The 20,575-nt window shown below is 45.6% G+C and overlaps 1 long non-coding RNA gene across 1 annotated transcript in view; it reads right to left on the minus strand.

Moving 5' to 3' along the window:
• The window catches only part of LOC138657810 (uncharacterized), a 438,853-nt gene extending 425,539 nt beyond the window's left edge, over positions 1-13,314 (minus strand). The window contains exon 1 of the long non-coding RNA XR_011317198.1: positions 13,137-13,314. This is a non-coding gene — a long non-coding RNA (uncharacterized lncRNA). The remainder of the gene's footprint in view (positions 1-13,136) is intronic.
• Between the last annotated feature and the right edge of the window lie 7,261 nt (positions 13,315-20,575).

Here is a 20,575-nt window from a genome sequence, read left to right on the forward strand (position 1 = left end):
GGCATGAGATTTCTGAAATATCATAGGCTTTGCTGGTACTGTAAAAAGCAGCTGAAAATTGGCATAAAAAACGCAGCAAAAACGTCCAGTGTGAACATACCCTTTGTCATCCGGGTGTGGGACTTATTGACAGCTGTGCTGCTGGAAAAAAATAAACATGTACACGTGGGTCACACGGGTACAAGACACGTATGAACACATGGATATGTGAGCAGCCTGACAGATTTTAATGGGTCTACATGTGTAGGCTTTAGTACGTGTTAAAACTGTCACCACACGTACCGGACACACTGACATGTGAAGGGGGCCTAACCCTGCACCTAGTAACTTGATGGTATACTGTAAACACTTTCACTTTCCAGAACGGCTTAATCTTGCTACATCCCAACTATATATGAAGCATAGTGCCTAATTCAGGCTCATATAATCGGCATGTGTCAGGGTTTTCTTTTGTTTATTAAAGTGAACCTGTCACCAGGTTTGGCCTATAAGGCCAGGTTCACATTGCGTTTAGGCAGCCTGTTCAACGCAGTATTGACGGGCTGCGATAACTCTATAGCATACACGCCATCGCGTTATTCTATACCGCTAACGCAGATTATTCATCTGTGCTAGCGGTGACGGAGCCTCAGACGCTGCAACCTGCATCCGAGGCTCCGTCACTGAATGATGGCACATCGCTAGCGTATGCCGATTATGGAATGCGTTGGCGGTGCGCCCGATAATAGGGGTTAATGGCAGCGTTAATGGACTGCGTTACACCGCGTTATGGCGCGGTGTAATGCAGTCTGTCTAACGGACTGCCATAACACAATGTGAACCCAGCCTAAGAGATATGGCCATCATCTTTCAGGGCTGGTGTACAGCATTCTATAATGCTGTATCTCTAACCCCAACCCGACCTGTAAGAGAAGAAAAATAACTTTTATTATACTCACCTGCGTGGCGGTCTGGTCCAATGGACGTCGCTGGTCTTGGTCCGGCACCTCCCATCTTCTTACGATCCCCGTCCTCCTGCTTGCTTCGTGTGGATGACGCATCCCTTCGTCATCCACACAGTCTCCTCGCCGCAGTGCCCCTGCGCAGGCGTACTTCTCTGCTCTGTCAATTGCAGAGAAAAGTACTGCAGTGTGCATATGCAGGGGCTCTTTGATCTTTCCCAACACCTGCGTACTGCAGTACTTTCAATAGGGCAGAGATGTTCACCTGAGCAGGATCTCGGTGCTGAGAAGACGTGTCCTCCACACGAAGCAAGCAGGAGGGCGATATCGCAAGAAGAAGGGAGATGTCGGACGAAGACCAACGACGTCCATCGGACAAGACCACCCCACAGGTGAGTATAATAAAAGTTATTTTTCTTCTCTTGCAGGTCGGGTTTGGGGCAGATACACAGCATTATAGAATCTATAATATAACGCTGGGAGCGTCACTCTGTCCGAAGCCTTTATAGACTGCGCAGGCGCAAGCGCCGGCGCAGTCTGGCCCCCACAGAGTGACGCTCCCAGGAGATTGCGGTATGCGTAAGCACTGAACGCATACCGCGATCTCCACCGGAGAGTCAGGGACCGCCAGGAGGGTAAGTATATTCACCTTTCCCCGTTCCAGCGCTGCGTGCGGCTCCGTCTCCCGGCTCCTCTGCTGTGACAGTTCAGAGGGCGCGATGACGCGCTTAATGCGCGCCGGCGCCGCCCTCTGACTTACCAGTCACAGGCAGAGGAGCCGGAGTGTGTCTTCAAGAAAATGGCGCCGGAAAGCGCGGACTGCACAGGCGCCGATTCCTGCTGCCGGAATCGGCGCCTGCGCAGTCCGCGCTTTCCGGCGCCATTTTCTTGAAGACACACTCCGGCTCCACTGCAGGTGTGTCTTCAAGAAAATGGCGCCGGAAAGCGCGGACTGCGCAGGCGCCGATTCCTGCTGCCGCAATCGGCGCCTGCGCAGTCCGCGCTTTCCGGCGCCATTTTCTTGAAGACACACCTGCAGTGGAGCCAGACGATAGGTGAGTATGGTATTTTTTTTATATGGCAGCAGCATACGGGGGCATACACACTGGAGCGTCTTATGGGGGGCATATAATACAATGGTGGTGCAGGATGGGAGCAGCACATGACAGAACGGGGGCAGGATGGCAGCAGCACATGACAGAACGGGCGCAGGATGGCAGCAGCACATGACAGAACGGGCGCAGGATGGCAGCAGCACATGACAGAACGGGCGCAGGATGGCAGCAGCACATGACAGAACGGGCGCAGGATGGCAGCAGCACATGACAGAACGGGCGCAGGATGGAAGCAGCACATGACAGAACGGGCGCAGGATGGCAGCAGCACATGACAGAACGGGCGCAGGATGGCAGCAGCACATGACAGAACGGGCGCAGGATGGGAGCAGCACATGACAGAACGGGCGCAGGATGGCAGCAGCACATGACAGAACGGGCGCAGGGTGGCAGCAGCACATGACAGAATGGGCGCCGGATGGGAGCAGCACATGACAGAACGGGCGCAGGATGGCAGCAGCACATGACAGAACGGGCGCAGGATGGGAGCATCACATGACAGAACAGGGGAGCAGGATGGGAGCAGCACATGACAGAACGGGCGCAGGATGGCAGCAGCACGTGACAGAACGGGCGCAGGATGGCAGCAGCAAATGACAGAACGGGCGCAGGATGGGAGCAGCACATGACAGAACGGGCGCAAGATGGGAGCAGCACATGACAGAACGGGGGCGCAGGATGGGAGCAGCACATGACAGAATGGGGATGTAGGATGGAGCAGCACATGACAGAATGGGGGCGCAGGATGGAGCAGCACATGACAGGGTGGGGACACAGGATGGAGCAGCACATGACAGAATGGAGGCGCAGCATGGAGCAGCACATGTCAGAATGGGGGCGCAGGATGGGTGCAGCACATGACAGGATGGGGACGCAGGATGGAGCAGCACATGACAGGATGGGGACGCAGGATGGAGCAGCACATGATAGGATGGGGACGCAGGATGGAGCAGCACATACCAGGATGGAGACCATATACCAATATAAATGCTCGCCACCCGGGCGTAGAACGGGTTCAATAGCTAGTTCTGTATATCAGCCCTGAAAGGTGATAGCCGTATCTCTTATCGGCCAAACCTGGAGACAGGTTCCCTTTAAACTCTGTAGGTCCTTGCATAAAGGAGAAATATTAAAATAAATGAAAAGGCAAAAGCAAAAACATCACCAAAACTGCGCTTTCTGAATACTTGCATTCCATCTAAAAAGCAAATCTTGCTGATGTTATTAGGACTCTCCACTGCACCGGTTATTCCTCCTGAAAAGGTATTACTAAATTGCATTCAGCTATTTTTGGGGGTTCTATTGAAATGAGTGTTGAGAGCTGTGCATGCATGGCTATTGATTCATATTGGAGAATTAGTGCCTAGGCTCTATTCTCGAGAAAGATAGGAGTACTAGAGGTGAAAACCGCATCTGTCATAAATTTATGGCATGTGATTGATATGCTATAAATGTCCTAGATTAGACAGTGGATATTTGTGGACAGAATAGATAACTGGTGCAGAAAATGCTTTTACTAGCGTGAGCTAATATAATGTTTATAGATGTTTATGATTTGAGAAGCACCTTTGGAATATAGTTATATAAAAGAAATTGATAAGCTAATATATTAAAATATTAGGCTGTAACCTTCATTTATGAAAAATGATCTTTGAAGCCAAAAAGTTGTTTATGTACTGAGTTACTATGAAATGATTGTAACTTGACCTTTGAGTTGCATACACGCACAATAAAATTCCACTAGTCAGGAACTTGATAACCTAGAAAGTCCATTCATGAAAAGAGGCTCAACGTACATTTCAATGCTAACTGCACGCAGTTCACAAAACTTTGAAGGAATGTAGGCAGTAAGTTAAATTTACTGGAATGAAAGGTGGCAAGAAGAAATGTATTGTTTCCTACACATGACATACTGTGTGCCCACACAATCACTGTCAGGGAGTAGCCAAGCTCCTGCAGTACCAGCCACAGTTGGTGCCAACAGACTCCTATTCTTGCCCCATCGGCATCCCTGCAACGTGGGTGATAGGGAGATAGTAGTCATGGCAGCAAGAGGTCAAATAATGACTTCTGGGCCTAACAGCCTGTTAGACCCTGTGAGCAGCAACATATAACATGCGTTCTGTCATCAAAATGACAAGACTCATGAATAGAAATGCATGTGTATTGCAATCTGTTCGTCTAATGATCTGAGAAATAAAATTGATTCCGAAAGCGAAACTATATAAAAAAGAAAGTTGTTTAAAAATAAAAATCCAAAAACCTCTCAAATTAAAGAACAAAAAAAGTGAAAGAAAAACATTGTGCCAACAAATACGCATTTCTGTAAAAACAAAAATATACAAAAAATTGTACAAATTTAAAGACATGATCTATAAAACTGTAACACTAAACTCTAGTGAACACAAAAAAATTGGCAAAAACTATTTTTTCATCAGAACGATAAACGTAAAGTGGGATAAAAAGCAATCAAGAAGTTGTCACTAAATAAAAACAGTAATCTTGAAAACGTTTATCTTATCCCGCAAAAAACAAGCTCCCACTCAGCAGAAAATTAAAAATGCAATATGGCTCTTAGAATATGGTGATGCAAACATAATTCTTTGCTATAAAATATAAAATATTGTATAAATCAGTAAATCATAAATATATAAATGTGGTATCTCTGTAATTGTACTGAACCAGAGAACAAAAAAAAGCTGTTTTATCACTTTTACTGTGTGGTGGAAAAAAAATAAAAAAATAATTCTTCAATTGAGGTGTTTTTGGCCAATTGACAGTGGGTATGAAAAGTATTCATACGTTATTAAATTTTTCACTCTTTGTTTCATTGCAGCCATTTGGTAAATTCAAAAAAGTTCATTTTTTTTCTCATTAATGTACACTCTGCACCCCATCTTGACTGAAAAAAACAGAAATGTAGTGATTTTTGCACACGATCATAAGTATTTAGACCCTTTGCTCAGCATTGAGGAGAAGCACCATTTTGAGATAGTACAGCCATGAGACTTCTTGGGAATGATGCAACTGGTCAGGTCAGGGCTCTGGCTGGGCCACTCAAGAATAGTCACAGAGTTGTTCTGAAGCCACTCCTTTGTTATTTTAGCTGTGTGCTTAGGCACATTGTCTTGTTGGACGGTGAACCTTCGGCCAAGTCTGAGGTCCAGAGCACTCTGGAAGAGGATTTCATCCATGATATCTCTGTACTTGGCTGCAGTCATGTTTCCTTCAATGACAACCAGTCATCCTGTCCCTGCAACTGAAAAACACCCCATAGCAGGATGCTGCCACCACCATGTTTCACTGTTGGGATTGTATTGGGCAGGTGATGAGCTGTGCCTGGTTTTCTCCACACATATCGCTTATAATTATCAATAAAAAAGTCTAGCGTCGTCTCATCAGACCAGAAAATCTTATTTCTCATAGACTGGGAGCCCTTCATGCGTTTTTAGCAAACTCTATGTGGGCTTAACATGTCTTGCTCTGAGGAGAGGCTTCCGTCAGGCAACTCTGCCATAAAGGCCCGACTGGTGGAGGGCTTCACAGCATAGACAATTGCCTTCAGATGACTCCAAAGATAAAAGTCTAAAGGGGTCAGATTGGGAGACATTGGTGGCCCTTCAACTGGCCCACGACGACCAATCCACTTTCCAGGAACGTTTTCATGTAGTAACTTTTATCTTTGGGGTCATCTGAAGGCAACTGCCTATGCAGTGAAGATACGAGATATGCAGCATATGAAACAACGGATACTGGAAGCCTGTGCTAGCATTTATTCTGCGGTGTTGCTATCAGTGTGTCAAGAGTGGGAGAAGAGGGTTGCATTGACAATCCAACACAATCGGCATCACTTTGAACACATTTTATAACTCGTCATAAACTTGTAAATAACTCATGAAAGAATAAAGTTATGTTAAAACCAAGCACACCATTGTTTTCTTGTGAAATTCTCAAAAAGTTTGATATGTTACATGACCCTCTTCCCATTGGAAAAAATAAAGTTGGATAAAAAATGGCCAACTTCAAAATGGCCGCCATGGTCACCACCCATCTTGAAAAGTTTTCCCTCTCACATATACTAATGTGCTACAAACAGGAAGTTGATATCACCAACCATTCCCTTTTTATTTAGGTGTATCCATATAAATGGCCCACTTTGTATAATGCACTCCTCATAGGCAGACTCTATAGTATAATGCAACCCCCATAGGCAGACTCTATAGCATAATGCACCCCCAAAGGCAGACTCTACAGCATAATGCACCTCCATAGGCAGATTCTATAGTATACTGCACCCCTCCCATAGGCAGACTCGAAAGTATACTGCACACAACCCCTCCCCATGGGCAGACCCTACAGTATATTTCACACACTCCCAGCTCATGCGCAGACTCTATAGTATATTGCACATACCCCCTCCCCCTCCCCATAGGCAAACCCTATAATATATTGCATACACCCCCCTCCCCATAGGCAGACTCTATAGTATACTGATCACACACACCCTCCCCACAGGCAAACCACTATGGTATTCTGCACACACCCCCTCCCCATAGGCAGACTCTATAGTATACTGCACACCCCCTCCCCATAGGCAGACCCTATAGCATATTTCACATACCGTACCCATAGGCAGACCCTAAAGTATACTGCACACACACCCTCCCCAAAGGCAGACTCTATGGTATACTGTACACACCCCCTCCCCATAGGCAGACTCTATAGTATACTGCACACACACACACCTCCTCCCCATAGGCAGACTCTATAGTATACTGCACACCCCCTTCCCCATAGGCACATTCTATACTATATTGCACACACCCCCTCCCCATAGGCAGACCCTATAGTATATTGCACACACTCCCTCCGCATAGGCAGACTCTATAGTATACTGCACACAAACCCTCCCCATAGGCAGACTCCATAGTACATTGCACACAAACCCTCCCCATAGGCAGACTCTATAGTATATTGCACACACACCCTCCCCATAGGCAGACCCTATAGTATATTGCACACACACCCTCCCCATAGGCAGACTATAGTACACTGCACATACCCTCCCCATAGGCAGACTCTATAGTATACAGCACACACCCTCCCCATAGACAGACCCTATAGGATACTGCACACCCACCCTCCCCATAGGCAGACCCTATAGTATATTGCACACACCCTCCCCATAGGCAGACGGTATGGTATATTGCACACACACCCTCTCCATAGGCAGACTCTATAGTATATTGCACACACCCTTACCATAGGCAGACCCTATAGTATATTGTACACACCCCCTCCCGATAAGCAGACTCTATAGTATACAGCACACACCTTCCCCATAGGCAGCCTGTATAGTATATTGGACACACCCTCCCCATAGACAGACCCTATAGTATATTACACACACACCCTCCCATAGGCAGACCCTATAGTATATTGCACACACACCCTCCCCATAGGCAGACTCTAGTATACGGCACACGGCCTCCCCATAGGCAGACTCTATAGTATATTGCACACACCCTCCCCATAGGCAGACCCTATAGTATATTGCACACACCCCCTCCCCATAGGCAGACTCTATAGTATACTGCACACAAACCCTCCCCATAGGCAGACTCTATAGTATACTGCACACGGCCTCCACATAGGCAGACCCTATAGTATATTGCACACACCCCCTCCCCATAGGCAGACCCTATAGTATATTGCACACACCCCCTCCCATAGGCAGACCCTATAGTATATTGCACACACCCTCTCCCCATAGGCAGACTCTAGTATACTGCACATGGCCTCCCCATAGGCAGACTCAGGGCCGGACTGAGCATCGGGCACTTTGGGCAAATGCCAGAAGGGCCGGTGCTTGTAGTGGGCCGCTCGATCGGCGCATGCATTGCTGGCTGAGTGGCAAGTACCAGCGTCAGAGAACAGTGGCAGAGAACAGCAGCACGCAAGCTGAAAGGTAATACCTGCCTGCGAAACTGCTTCCTTAGCTTTCACTGGAAGCACACAGTCAGCGCGGTGACATTATCTCCTGCTCTGATCTGCTTTCATTCCTGAATCCTGGCAGAGAAGGAGAGACCAGGGGAGGTGTGGGACAGAGCTGCTGCTGCTGTCTGTCAGCAGGAGGACCTGAAGAGCTGCACATGGACATCAGCCTGCTCTGCACCACAGAAGTGTGTGTGTGTGTGTGTGTGTAATACATGAGTGTATGGTATCTGTAATTTGTGTAATGTGTGTGCGGTATCTGTAGTGTAATACTTGTGTGTGCGGTATCTGTAGTGTGTGTGTAATGTGTGTGCGATATCTGTAGCGTGTGTGTAATGTGTGTGCGGTATCTGTAGTGTAATACTTGTGTGTGCGGTATCTGTAGTGTGTGTGTAATATGTGTGCGATATCTGTACCGTATGTGTGTAATGTGTGTGCGGTATCTGTAGTGTAATACTTGTGTGTGTGGTATCTGTAGTGTGTGTGTAATGTGTGTGCGGTATCTGTAGTGTGTGTGTGTGTGTGTGTGTAGTGTGTGCGGTATCTGTAGTGTAATACTTGTGTGTGCGGTATCTGTAGTGTGTGTGTAATGTGTGTGCAATATCTGTAGTGTGTGTGTGTAATGTGTGTGCGGTATCTGTAGTGTAATACTTGTGTGTGCGATATCTGTAGTGTGTGTGTAATGTGTGTGCGATATCTGTAGTGTGTGTGTGTAATGTGTGTGCGGTATCTGTAGTGTAATGCTTATGTGTGCGGTATCTGTAGTGTGTGTGTTTAATATGTGTGCGGTATCTAGTGTGTAATGTGTGTGCGGTATCTAGTGTGTAATGTGTGCACGGTATCTAGTGTGTAATGTGTGCGCGGTATCTAGTGTGTAATGTGTGCGCGGTATCTAGTGTGTAATGTGTGCGCGGTATCTAGTGTGTAATGTGTCTGCGGTATCTGTAGTGTGTGTGTTTAATATGTGTGCAGTATCTGTAGTGTGTGTGTAATGTATGTGGTATCTGTAGTGTTTGCGTGTGTGTAATACATGTGTGTGTGTTAAGGCTAGGTTTACATTGCGTTAGCGTATGCGCTAAACGGACTGCACTAACGGAATGCGCTAACGCAATGTACAAAAAGGGATCGCGTTTAGCGATCCCGCTAGCGCAGATGCCCGATCTGCGCTAGCGAGAACGGACCCAAAAACGCTGCAAGCAACGTTCGAGGTCCATCAAAAAATAACGGGACATTGCTAACGCATGCCAAAAATGGCATGCGTTAGGGATGCGTTACATACATTGCGGTCAATGGGTGCGCTAACGGATCCGTTACATTGCGTTAGTGGCGCTATGTAACGGATTCCGTTAGCGGATACCCACTAACGCAATGTGAACCTAGCCTAATACTTGTGTGTGTGTGTGTGTGTGTGTGTGTAATAATGAGTAATGTGTACGTAATGAGACTGTGTTGTCCACCATGTGTGCTGTGTACATGTATGTGTGTGTCTGTGTGACTATTTGATGTGTATGTAATGAGCTTGTGTTGTCCAGCATGTGTGCGGTGTACATCATATATGAAGTGTATGTAATTCATTGTATGTGGGCTGGTTAATTTTTTTTGTGCCAGGGCTGCTTTTTGGTCCCAGTCCGGCCCTGATGGAAGCCATGATAATACTTGGAGGGCTATGTGGCAGCCTTTATACTTTATAGAGGGCTATTTGAGGGCTATTTGAGGGCTGCAATCAGTTTTTGCAGCACTTTTGTTGAAAGAAACCCCAGATATGGCAGGGTGTCAAACCCAATTACTTTTGTGATTTTCTCAAGTATAAACCATAATGTCTTGGTCTCCTCATATTAGCATGGATGTTAGTATTGTTTTTATTGTAATGTAATGTAATTTGTAGTTTATTTTTTTATAAAGCAGCCCTATTATTTCTCCTGACTCCAAGTAGTAGTGATAATTAGTGATATGTGTAAAAGTAAACAATTACTGTATATACTCGAGTACAAACTGACCCAAGTATAAGCCGAGACCCCTAATTTTGCCACAAAAAACTGGGAAACCTTAATGACTCGAGTATAAGCCTAGGGTGGGAAATGCAGCAGCTACTGGTAAATTTTAAAAATAAAAATAGATACCAATAAAAGTAAAATTTATTGAGACATCAGTAGGTTAAGTGTTTTTGAATATCCATATTGAATCAGGAGCCCCATATAATGCTCCATACAGTTCATGATGGGCCCCATAAGATGCTCCATAGAAAACACACCCCATATAATGCTCCATAAAGTTCATGATGGGCCCCATAAGATACTCCATATTAAAATATGCCCCATATAATGCTGCACAAAGGTTAATGATGGCCCCTTAAGATGCTCCATAGATCATTACGCCCCATATAATGCTGCACAAAGGTTGATGGCCCCATAAGATGCTGCATAGATCAGGCATGTCAAACACGCGTCCCGCGGGCCGCATGCGGTCCTTTTCAGGCATATCTGCGGCCCGCACAAAAGTCTCAAAACTTCACGATCAGCACTTTCGGCTCTTCATTCATTGGCCGATATCCCTGCATATGACCTGCTTACGTGATCAGCAGCCGACCAAGTAGCTCCGTGTCAGTCCATGACGTGTGTACTTTGGTCGGCTGCTGATCACGTACGCAGGTCATATGCAGGGATGTGGGCCAATGAATGACGACCCGGAAGTGCTGATCGCGCGTTTTGTACTTCTGCGGCTCGCGTTGCTGCTGATCACCGTCCTAAGTCAGGAAGGCTGAGAGTGACTGGGTGGGATACTGTGACCGAGGAAGAAGGGACCCAAGTCCAAGTAAGTGAGTGGCCCTCCTGTACAGGCTTTCCCAGCTCATGTGTGGGTGTCTGTAAGCTCCTCTCCTTGTATAAGAGGGTTAAAATTTATCCTATTATCGGTAATATTAGTGTTATTTAACCGTTAAATAACACTAATATTACTGATAATAGAATCAGCCGCTATGTGCTTCTTCAGGCCCCACCAAGGGGGATTGGAAGGAATATGAATTTAATCCAAGGTGGAGAATGTAATGCTGCACTAAAATCTGACGGCTTTCATTAAAATAACATGACCCAGGGGAACACACAGAGATCATTCACTAACAATAAAACATGCAAAACTGTTCTGTCCCCATTGATTTGTGTAAGTGATTGATGCCTTTCTTTTACCAAGGGGGATTCAATAATTCACTTTGCTGCAGGCGGCAACTCCGGGGGCATTGTACAATGTGAAGACATACTGATGTGGCAATTCACCATGGGGGGACATCACACCTGAAGGGGGATCGGACTCTGTGTGGGCACCAATTTGTGGTCCACATAGATTCATAGAAGACTTCATACTCGATGGGGAAAAGTAAGTTGACCTCATACTGTGTGTGTGCAGATAACTAAGGGGGCATCACTACTGTGTGAAGGTACTAAGGGGACATTATTATTGTGAGTGGGCACAAAGGGGCACGATAACTGATTGAGGGCTCTATGAAAGTGTGTGGGGCACTAAAGGTACTCTGTTTCCCAGAGTTTTTTTGAGACTTTGCAAGAAAGTGTGTATGGGGGTCCATTCAAAAGATTGGCCCTTCCTTTTATAGTTTGGGCCCTGATTACAGCCACGTGTATGAAGCCTAAGACTGTGATACAATCAGCAAATACGTGTGTGACATTAGCTGCTGTGTGCCGCCCTCGCAACAACCTCTTGTTACTCATGTGGCCCTCGGGGTACCCTGAGTTTGACATGCCTGCCATAGATTATACCCCATATAATGCTGCACAAAGGTTGATGGCCCCATAAGATGCTCCATAGCATATTATGCCCCATATGCTGCTGCTGTGATGAAAAAAAAAAATGACATACTCACCTCTCATCGCTCAGACCCCGACACTTGCGATATTGACCTGTCCCCGTTTCACCGCCACGCGCTGCTCCATCTTCCGGCTCTCTGACTGTTCAGGCAAAGGGCGCGCACTAACCACGTCATCGCGCCCTCTGACCTGAACGTCACAGCCAGAGAATGCAGAAGACGGAGCCCGGCGATGGAACGGGTACAGGTGTATATCGCAATGCTCACCCTCCCCCGTTAACCTCACCCTCCCGGCGCGGTCCTTGCTTCTCCGTCATCCCGGGGCGGCAACTTGTTCCTGTGTTCAGCGGTCACTGGTACCGCTCATTAAAGTAATGAACATGCACTATGGGAATGGAGACGCATCCATATTCATTACTTTAATGAGCGGTACCATATGACTGCTGAACACCGGAAGAGCTGCCGGCGTCCGGAGACCATCGCATCGGAGAAGCAGGGACTGCACTGGGAGCAGATGAGTATGATGTGACAGCCGCCGACTTGACTTGAGTAAAAAAAATGGGCTGAAAATCTTGGCTTATACTTGAGTATATTAAGTAAATTTTGCCCTGATGATTTTACGATTGCAATTGTGTAATAGCTCATGGCTGCGCTTCATACATGAATCCAGCTTTTTTGTTTAAAATAGTCACTATTTTTTCAGACATGAAAAGTTTTTATCTAAAAAATGTGATCAATTTGCCCTTTTTTCCAAAAACATTTTATGGTTTCACAAATGTCTTGCATTGGTGCCATAACTCCTAATCTTGTTTATGCTTGGGGCGGCACAGTGGCTCAGTGGTTAGCACTGCAGCGCTGGGGTCCTGGGTTCAAATCCCACCAAGGAAAACATCTGCAAGGAGTTTGCATGTTCTCTCCGTGTTTGCGTGGGTTTCCTCCAGGTACTCTGGTTTTCTCCCACACACCAAAGACATATTGATAGGGAATTTAGAATGTGAGCCCCATCGGCCACAGCAATGATAATATGTGCAAGCTGTAAAGCGCTGCACAATATGTTAGCGCTATATAAAAATAAAGATTATTATTATGCTTGCATGATGAAAGCAAAGATGAACTTTGGGATCATGAAAAAGGAAGCAAGAAAAGCAGCGAAACACAGTAAAAGATCTACGTGTGAACATAGCTATAGTGTTTTCAGCCTCATAACATGTCACATTGCAAAGATGTCAAACATGAAAGCTTTAAAACAAAGCAACTGGTATTTATACTCACATTGTCTGAAATTGGCAGATATTTGCAGGCAATTTTGCATACGCTGCATAAGTCTGTGCAATGGGGGAGAAGGGACCATGTTAGATATTAACTAAAACTACATGCTGGTTCAGAGTCTTGAGGTCAGGGTTCAAATATAATCAGCAACATCCACAAATACACAGAAGAGAGGTGTGATTCTAGGGACAGTGTAAGGCCGGGATCACATATACGAGAAATACGGCCGAGTCTCGCATGTTAATACCCGGCATTGCCGCCGTCACTCAGGAGCGGAGCAAATGGCTGCATGTATTGCTATGCAGCCACACGCTCTGCTCCTGAGTGACGGCGGCAACGCTGGGTATTAACATGCGAGACTCGGCTGTATTTCTCGTATGTGTGATCCCTCCATAAATGCAAGAATTTTGTATATATATTTTTTTTCGATGAGACACAATCAATGACTCTTTGGGTCTATTCACACATTCTTATCAGGGCTGTGGAGTTGGTAAACCACGGTTCTGACTGCATTATTTTTTCACACCCCGACTTCACCATAACTGACTTTCATAAATGACCAATACTCTCCAAATTTACAGCAGCAGATCTTGTAATAATGCATGCAGAGTCTAATGCAGGAGAGGAAATTGCTGGGGGAACACGAATGGTGTCCTTCAGAAATCCTCTGTGAGAAGATCACAGTTATTAGTGATCTAATAGCCATCAGTCATTGGATCATCATTATCTCTATCCTGCTCAGAGAATTGGTTGGGGGACACAAATCATGTTATTTCAGTAAAAAAAAAAAAGAAATTGGAAAAAAAGAAAATGAAAAATGTATGAAAAATAAACCATATGAAACAAAGAAAATATAGCAACTTCCCCGTACACACTCAGACCACTCAGTCTTTACTATGACATGAATGCGTATCACAGAATATGCTATCTCTCATGCACATAAGTTAATTGCCTTTACTACCTTTTGATTCTCTGTATATTCCTTAGCTCCTATAATAAACATTTATGTTCTTGAGTGCTTTGTGCCCATTTAGGCTCTGCTCACATTTGCATTGGAGGCTCCACCGCAGATCCAGGCAAAAATACTGAACAATATTTGTCCAGTAAACGAACAGATACAATGACAGAATAACGACTGACCACAATAAAGTCAATAAGGTATGTTGGTTAATGCTGCTGGTGACTGCTAGGAGGCAGATCTGCACCTGCAACAATTTTCACTGTTCTGCTCCTATGATTGAACTGGAAAATGAAAAATGCAGATGTGAACAAGTCAGGAAGTCATCTTTCCTTCCGTATAAACCCCAGTATTTCACGTAGTGAATATGGTGCTTTCACGGTTATCATAGAGGTGGTGGGCTGCAATGGTTCGCTGAATATGAACCACCTGCTTCAGTACCACGCAAAGACCATTATATTAGTTTTCATACAGCAAGGACCACCAATCAGCAAGACATGGCCATCAACATGAACATTGGCTGACACACTGGAGATTTTCTTATTATTATATCTATAGTAAGCTGTAATATAAGGTTAGAATTATCCCAATTCTCTATTTCTGCATGGACTCATAAGTACTAGCAAGCTCTGAAGATTATATATTCCTTAGGCTATGCGCACACGGTGTCTATGTACTTAGCCTACAGTAAATGTGGCTCAGTGGTTAGCACTGCAGCCTTGCAGCGCTGGAGTCCTGGGTTCACATCCCACCTAGGACAACATCTGCAAAGAGTTTGTATGTTCTCTCCGTGTTTGCGTGGGTTTCCTCCGGGCACTCCGGTTTCCTCCCACATTCCAAAGACATACTGATAGGGAATTTAGATTGTGAGCCCCATCAGGGACAGCAATGATAATGTGTGCAAACTGTAAAGCGCTGCGGAATATGTTAGCGCTATATAAAAATAAAGATTATTAAAGATTATTATAAATGTTGAGTCCTATTCCAAACATACAGAATATTGCAAAGTTGATATAGACTGCCATTCACCAGACAGATGCCAAGAAAGTGTGCTCGTTTGGCCTGTGTCTGGAAGCAATGCGCATGCATAATCTTTAGTTTTAAAGGGGTTGTTCACTACTAGGACAACCCCTTCTTGATCTAAATGTTTGGCCCTGATAAAATAAAAAAGCCTATACTCACCTCCCGTGCTGGCGGTGTAGGTACTTGCGGTCCCAGGCCTCTTATAAGGTTGTTAGTACACGTGAGCCTGGTGCCCAATCAGCGCTGGGGTCACTGCCTCCGTCTTCGGACAAATCGAACATCAAGAGGAAGTGAGAGAGTAGCTTCAGCTCTCAGTTCCTCTTAATGTTCAATTTGTCTGAAGGCGGACACGAGGGAGGTGAGTATAAGCTTTTCTGTTTCGTCGGGGACAAGCATAGGGTATGAGAGTGGGTTGGCCAAGTAGTGGAGAACTTCTTGAAAAGGAAATTACGGTACCAGGAAACTGCTTTCCAAAATGGAAGGCTACAGCAAAGAAACATATATTGGGTCCCTATTTAGGATGGATGCCTTGGCTTCGATCCAAACTGTGGCCACTGTCAGGCAAATGCCTCCCTACGGACACAAACCTAATGTGTACCTACCCTAAACATTATAGGCACCAAGTAACAACGCGTGGTCTGCGGCCACATAGTGCAATGAAATTCACAATTATCATAATGACAAAGAGATTTAGGTGAATCTAATTATAGATCTCAAGTCAGTGAGGACAATTACAATAGTACAGCTATTATACAGAAAGTCTATCGCCTTATAAATGACCTAATAGTCAGCTGTGGTTACAGCCATTGCCTCTCTGACTCCAATACAGGGGAATTTTACTTAGGTAATGGATATAAAGCTTTAGTTGCACTATACAGTGATTGTCACCCCCGTCCAGCACAGAATTTTTCTCATACACTAAGGCCATGTGCACACGTTGCGGTTTTTACTGCGGATCCGCTGCGTTTTTGGCGCTGCGGATCTGCAGCAGTTTTACATGCAGTTTACAGTACAATGTAAACCTATGGAAAACCAAATCCGCTGTGCACATGCTGCGGAAAAAAACGCGCGGAAACGCAGCGTTGTTTTTTCCGCAGCATATCAATTCTTTGTGCGGATCTGCAACGTTTCTGCACCCATTGACTTGTATTGAGTCGGGCACATCCGCAGCAAAACCGCAGATGTAAAAAAGATCTGCAGTTTAGCTGTGGATGAAATGCTGCAGATCGGGAGGGGGGAAGAGTGCGGGCGGAGACTGTGCGTGTCTGTGTGTGCAGGCGGGGTCTGTGCGGGACTGTCGGGGGTCTGTGTGGGCCTCTCGGGGGTCTGTGCAGGCTGCCGGGGGTCTGTATGGGCCTCTCGGGGGTGTTTGTGTGTGCAGGCATCGTCCGATGGGACTACAAGTCCCATCGGGCTATGCCTGCTACAATGACAGTGATTGACACATTAGCCAATGATGGGACAGTAGTAGTCCCATCATCGTCTAATGTGTTGAATGTAAAAAAAAAAAAAAAACACAAACATACATACTACATACATACAACATACATACATACTACATACATACAACATGCTACATACTACATACATACTACATACAACATACATACATACAACATACTACATACACACTACATACATACAACATACTACATACATACTACACACATACAACATACTACATACATATAAAATACATACTACATTCATACCACATACAATACATTCATACATTACATACAATACATACATACAGACATACAATACATATAACCGAGTACATGCTCACCATCACTTGTCACCTTGATCCCTGAAGCCAGTGTCACCTGTAAAAAATAAATAATAAACAACCAATATACTCCCCGATCCGCAGATATCCAATAAAAACGAGTGTCCCACGACGATCTCCCGCGGAGAGCAGCAGCATCAGCTGATGCGACCGCTCTCTAGGGGCTACAGGAATACAATGACGGAAGATATCCTTCCGCACTGTATTCCTCCGCCACTGAAAAAAAAAATAATCCCTAGTCTCACTTGTGGCACTGCTGTGTGAGAAAATTCACACGCAGCAATGCCATAAAGTGAAACTCTGAACTAAGGTAACCTCAGTGATACACTGCAGGAGCCATTGTCTCCTGTCAGTGTGTCACTGGAGGTCCTATAGAGCAGTGACATCACCCGATGTCACTGTTCTATAAGGGTGATCGTCGTAGGACATTCGTTATTAATTGGACTGCGTCACATAGGGAGTATATGGTTTTTTGCAGGAACCAAGTATGGTAAGTATGGTTAAATTAAGAATAATAAAATACTTATTTCAGGCTGTGTCTTTATTTTTTTAACTCTTTCACTGCTATAGGATTAATAATGGAGAGAAAAAAAAAAGAAAAAAAAAAAAAAAGAGCATGAACCGCACATCCCAAAATCATACGTTGATCTAAAGCCGCCAGGCAAAAATTAATATAACTGAATATGAGGTTTTCAGTTTAACATTCTGATCAGACTGTATGAAGCCCACTGCCCCTTAACGGCAAACCTCGTAGTGGGTCCTATCGCCCTAACGGAGCGGAGCCGTGCGGCGCCCACCGCCACAGCGGCCATGCACCAGCAGGGCGGACGGCCTGTTGCCCCACAGCACCCATGCTGCAAGACTGAGTCCCCAAGACCCCAGACCGCGCCGCCCCACCAGCACAAAGCCACAGCAACAATGGCCGCCACACAGCACAACACCAGAATGAAAAGAGCACTTAAACTCACCTTCCTCCAGCTCTTCAGTGAGAGCCAAAATGGGCTAGACCCCTTACTTTGCAGTCTCCTGCTAATTAAAATCACCTGAGCCAAATGGGAGGAGTGCTGGTCCAAGAAGAAGACTAGAACTTGCTTTGTGGCTCTCACTGAAGAGCTGGAGGAAGGTGAGTTTAAGTGCTCCTTTCATTTTGGTGTTGGTGCTGTGTGGCGGCCATTGTTGCTGTGGCTTTGTGCTGGTGGGGCGGTGCGGTCTGGAGTCTTGGGGACTCAGTCTTGCAGCATGGGTGCTGTGGGGCAACAGGCCGTCCGCCCTGCTGGTGCATGGCTGCTGTGGCGGTGGGCGCCGCACGGCTCCGCTCCGTTAGGGCGATAGGACCCACTACGAGGTTTGCCGTGAAGGGGCAGTGGGCTTCATACAGTCTGATCAGAATGTTAAACTGAAAACCTCATATTCAGTTATATTAATTTTTGCCTAGCGGCTTTAGATCAACGTATGATTTTGGGATGTGCGGTTCATGCTCCTTTTCTTTTTTTTTTTCTTTTTTGCAAAGCATGTTAATAATGGAGAGGCATCTTATTGACGCATCTCCATTATTAACCGGGCTTACTGTCACCTTACAAAAGCAAGGTGACATTAACCCCTTATTACCCCATATCCCACCGCTACTTGGGAGTGGGAAGAGAGGGGCTAAGTGCCGGAATTGTCGCATCTCACAGATGTGCCATTTCTGGGGCGGCTGCGGGCTGGTATTTGTAGCCGAGGGGGGCAATGTGCATGGCTCTTCTCTAGGCTATGAATATCAGCCTGCAGCTGTCTGCGTAGCCTTTCTGGCTATAAAATATAGGGGACCCCACGTCATTTTTTGGGGGGGTCCTCCTATTTTAATAGCCAGTAAAGGCTACGCAGACAGCTGCGGGCTGATATTCATAGCCTGGGAGGGGCCATGGGTATTAACCACTTCCCAGGCTACAAATATTGGCCCCCAGCCGTCGGCTTTCCCCCGCAGGCGCAGAAAATTGCGCGGGAGCCCACGCCATTTTTTTGTTTGTTTTTTTTAATTAAACGCTCATTAAGAAACATCAGCCTTGCTATTATATATCTATGGATATATCTATCTAGAGATACAGTTATCTGAAAAAGTTTGGGCACCCCTATTAATCTTAAGCTTAATGTTTTATAAAAATTGTTTTTTTTGCAACAGCTATTTCAGTTTCATATATCTAATGTTGTGAATTCTGTTGTTAAGCTCCCTCCTGTGGTCGTGAATGGTGCTTCGGCTGGTTCTGTCCATGGGCTTCCTCTGGTGCTTGTGAGTGGGGCTGCGGCTTCTGAGGTTCCTTCCACAGGTGACGAGGTTAATTCGTTGGCTGGCAGCTCTATTTAACGCCACCTAGATCATTGCTCCATGCCACCTGTCAATGTTCCAGTATTGGTCTTGTTCGCTCCTGGATCGTTCTTGTGACCTGTCTTCCCAGCAGAAGCTAAGTTCCTGCTTGTTTTTCTCTGTTTGCTATTTTTCTGTCCAGCTTGCTATTTTGATTTTTGTCTTGCTTGCTGGAAGCTCTGGGACGCAGAGGGAGCGCCTCCGCACCGTAAGTCGGTGCGGAGGGTCTTTTTGCGCCCTCTGCGTGGTCTTTTTGTAGTTTTTTGTGCTGACCGCAAAGTTACCTTTCCTATCCTCTGTCTGTTCAGTAAGTCGGGCCTCACTTTGCTAAATCTATTTCATATCTGTGTTAGTAATTTTCATCTTTACTCACAGTCATTATATGTGGGGGGCTGCCTGTTCCTTTGGGGAATTTCTCTGAGGCAAGGTAGGCTTTATTTTTCTATCTTTAGGGCTAGCTAGTTCCTTAGGCTGTGACGAGGCGCCTAAGGAGCGTCAGGAGCGCTCCACGGCTATTTCTAGTGTGTGTGATAGGATTAGGGATTGCGGTCAGCAGAGTTCCCATGTCTCAGAGCTTGTCCTGTATTTTTAGTAACTATCAGGTCATTCCGTGTGCTCTTAACCACCAGGTCCATTATTGTCCTCACCACCAGGTCATAACAATCTAATAACTGTTGGACACAGTAATGTTTCTGCCTTGAAATGAGGTTTATTGTACTAACAGTAAATGTGCAATCTGCATTCAAATAAAATTTGACAGGTGCATAAGTATGGGCACCCCACCAGAAAAGTGACATTAATATTTAGTAGATCCTCCTTTTGCAAAAATAACAGCCTCAAGTTGCTTCCTGTAGCGTTTAATGAGTTCCTGGATGAAGGTATTTTTGACCATTCCTCTTTACAAAACAATTCCAGTTCAGTTAAGTTTGATGGTCACCGAGCATGGACAGCCCTCTTCAAATGATCCCACAGATGTTCAATGATATTCAGGTCTGGGGACTGGGATGAATGCCTGAGTAGATCTGGAGCGGTGTTTTGGATCATTGTCTTGCTGAAAGATCCATCGCGTAACTTCAACTTTGTCACTGATTCATGAACATTATTGTCAAGAATCTGCTGATGCTGAGAGGAATCCATGCGTCCCTCAACTTTAACAAGATTCCCGGTGCTGGCATTGGCCACACAGCCCCAAAGCATGATGGAACCTCCACCAAATTTTACTGTGGGTAGCAAGTGTTTTTCTTGGAATGCTGTGTTTTTTTGGCCGCCATGCATAACGCCTTTTTGTATGACCAAACAACTCAATCTTGGTTTCATCAGTCCACAGG

Source organism: Ranitomeya imitator, chromosome 1 (assembly GCF_032444005.1).
Source record: "Ranitomeya imitator isolate aRanImi1 chromosome 1, aRanImi1.pri, whole genome shotgun sequence".
Lineage (NCBI taxonomy): Eukaryota > Metazoa > Chordata > Amphibia > Anura > Dendrobatidae > Ranitomeya > Ranitomeya imitator.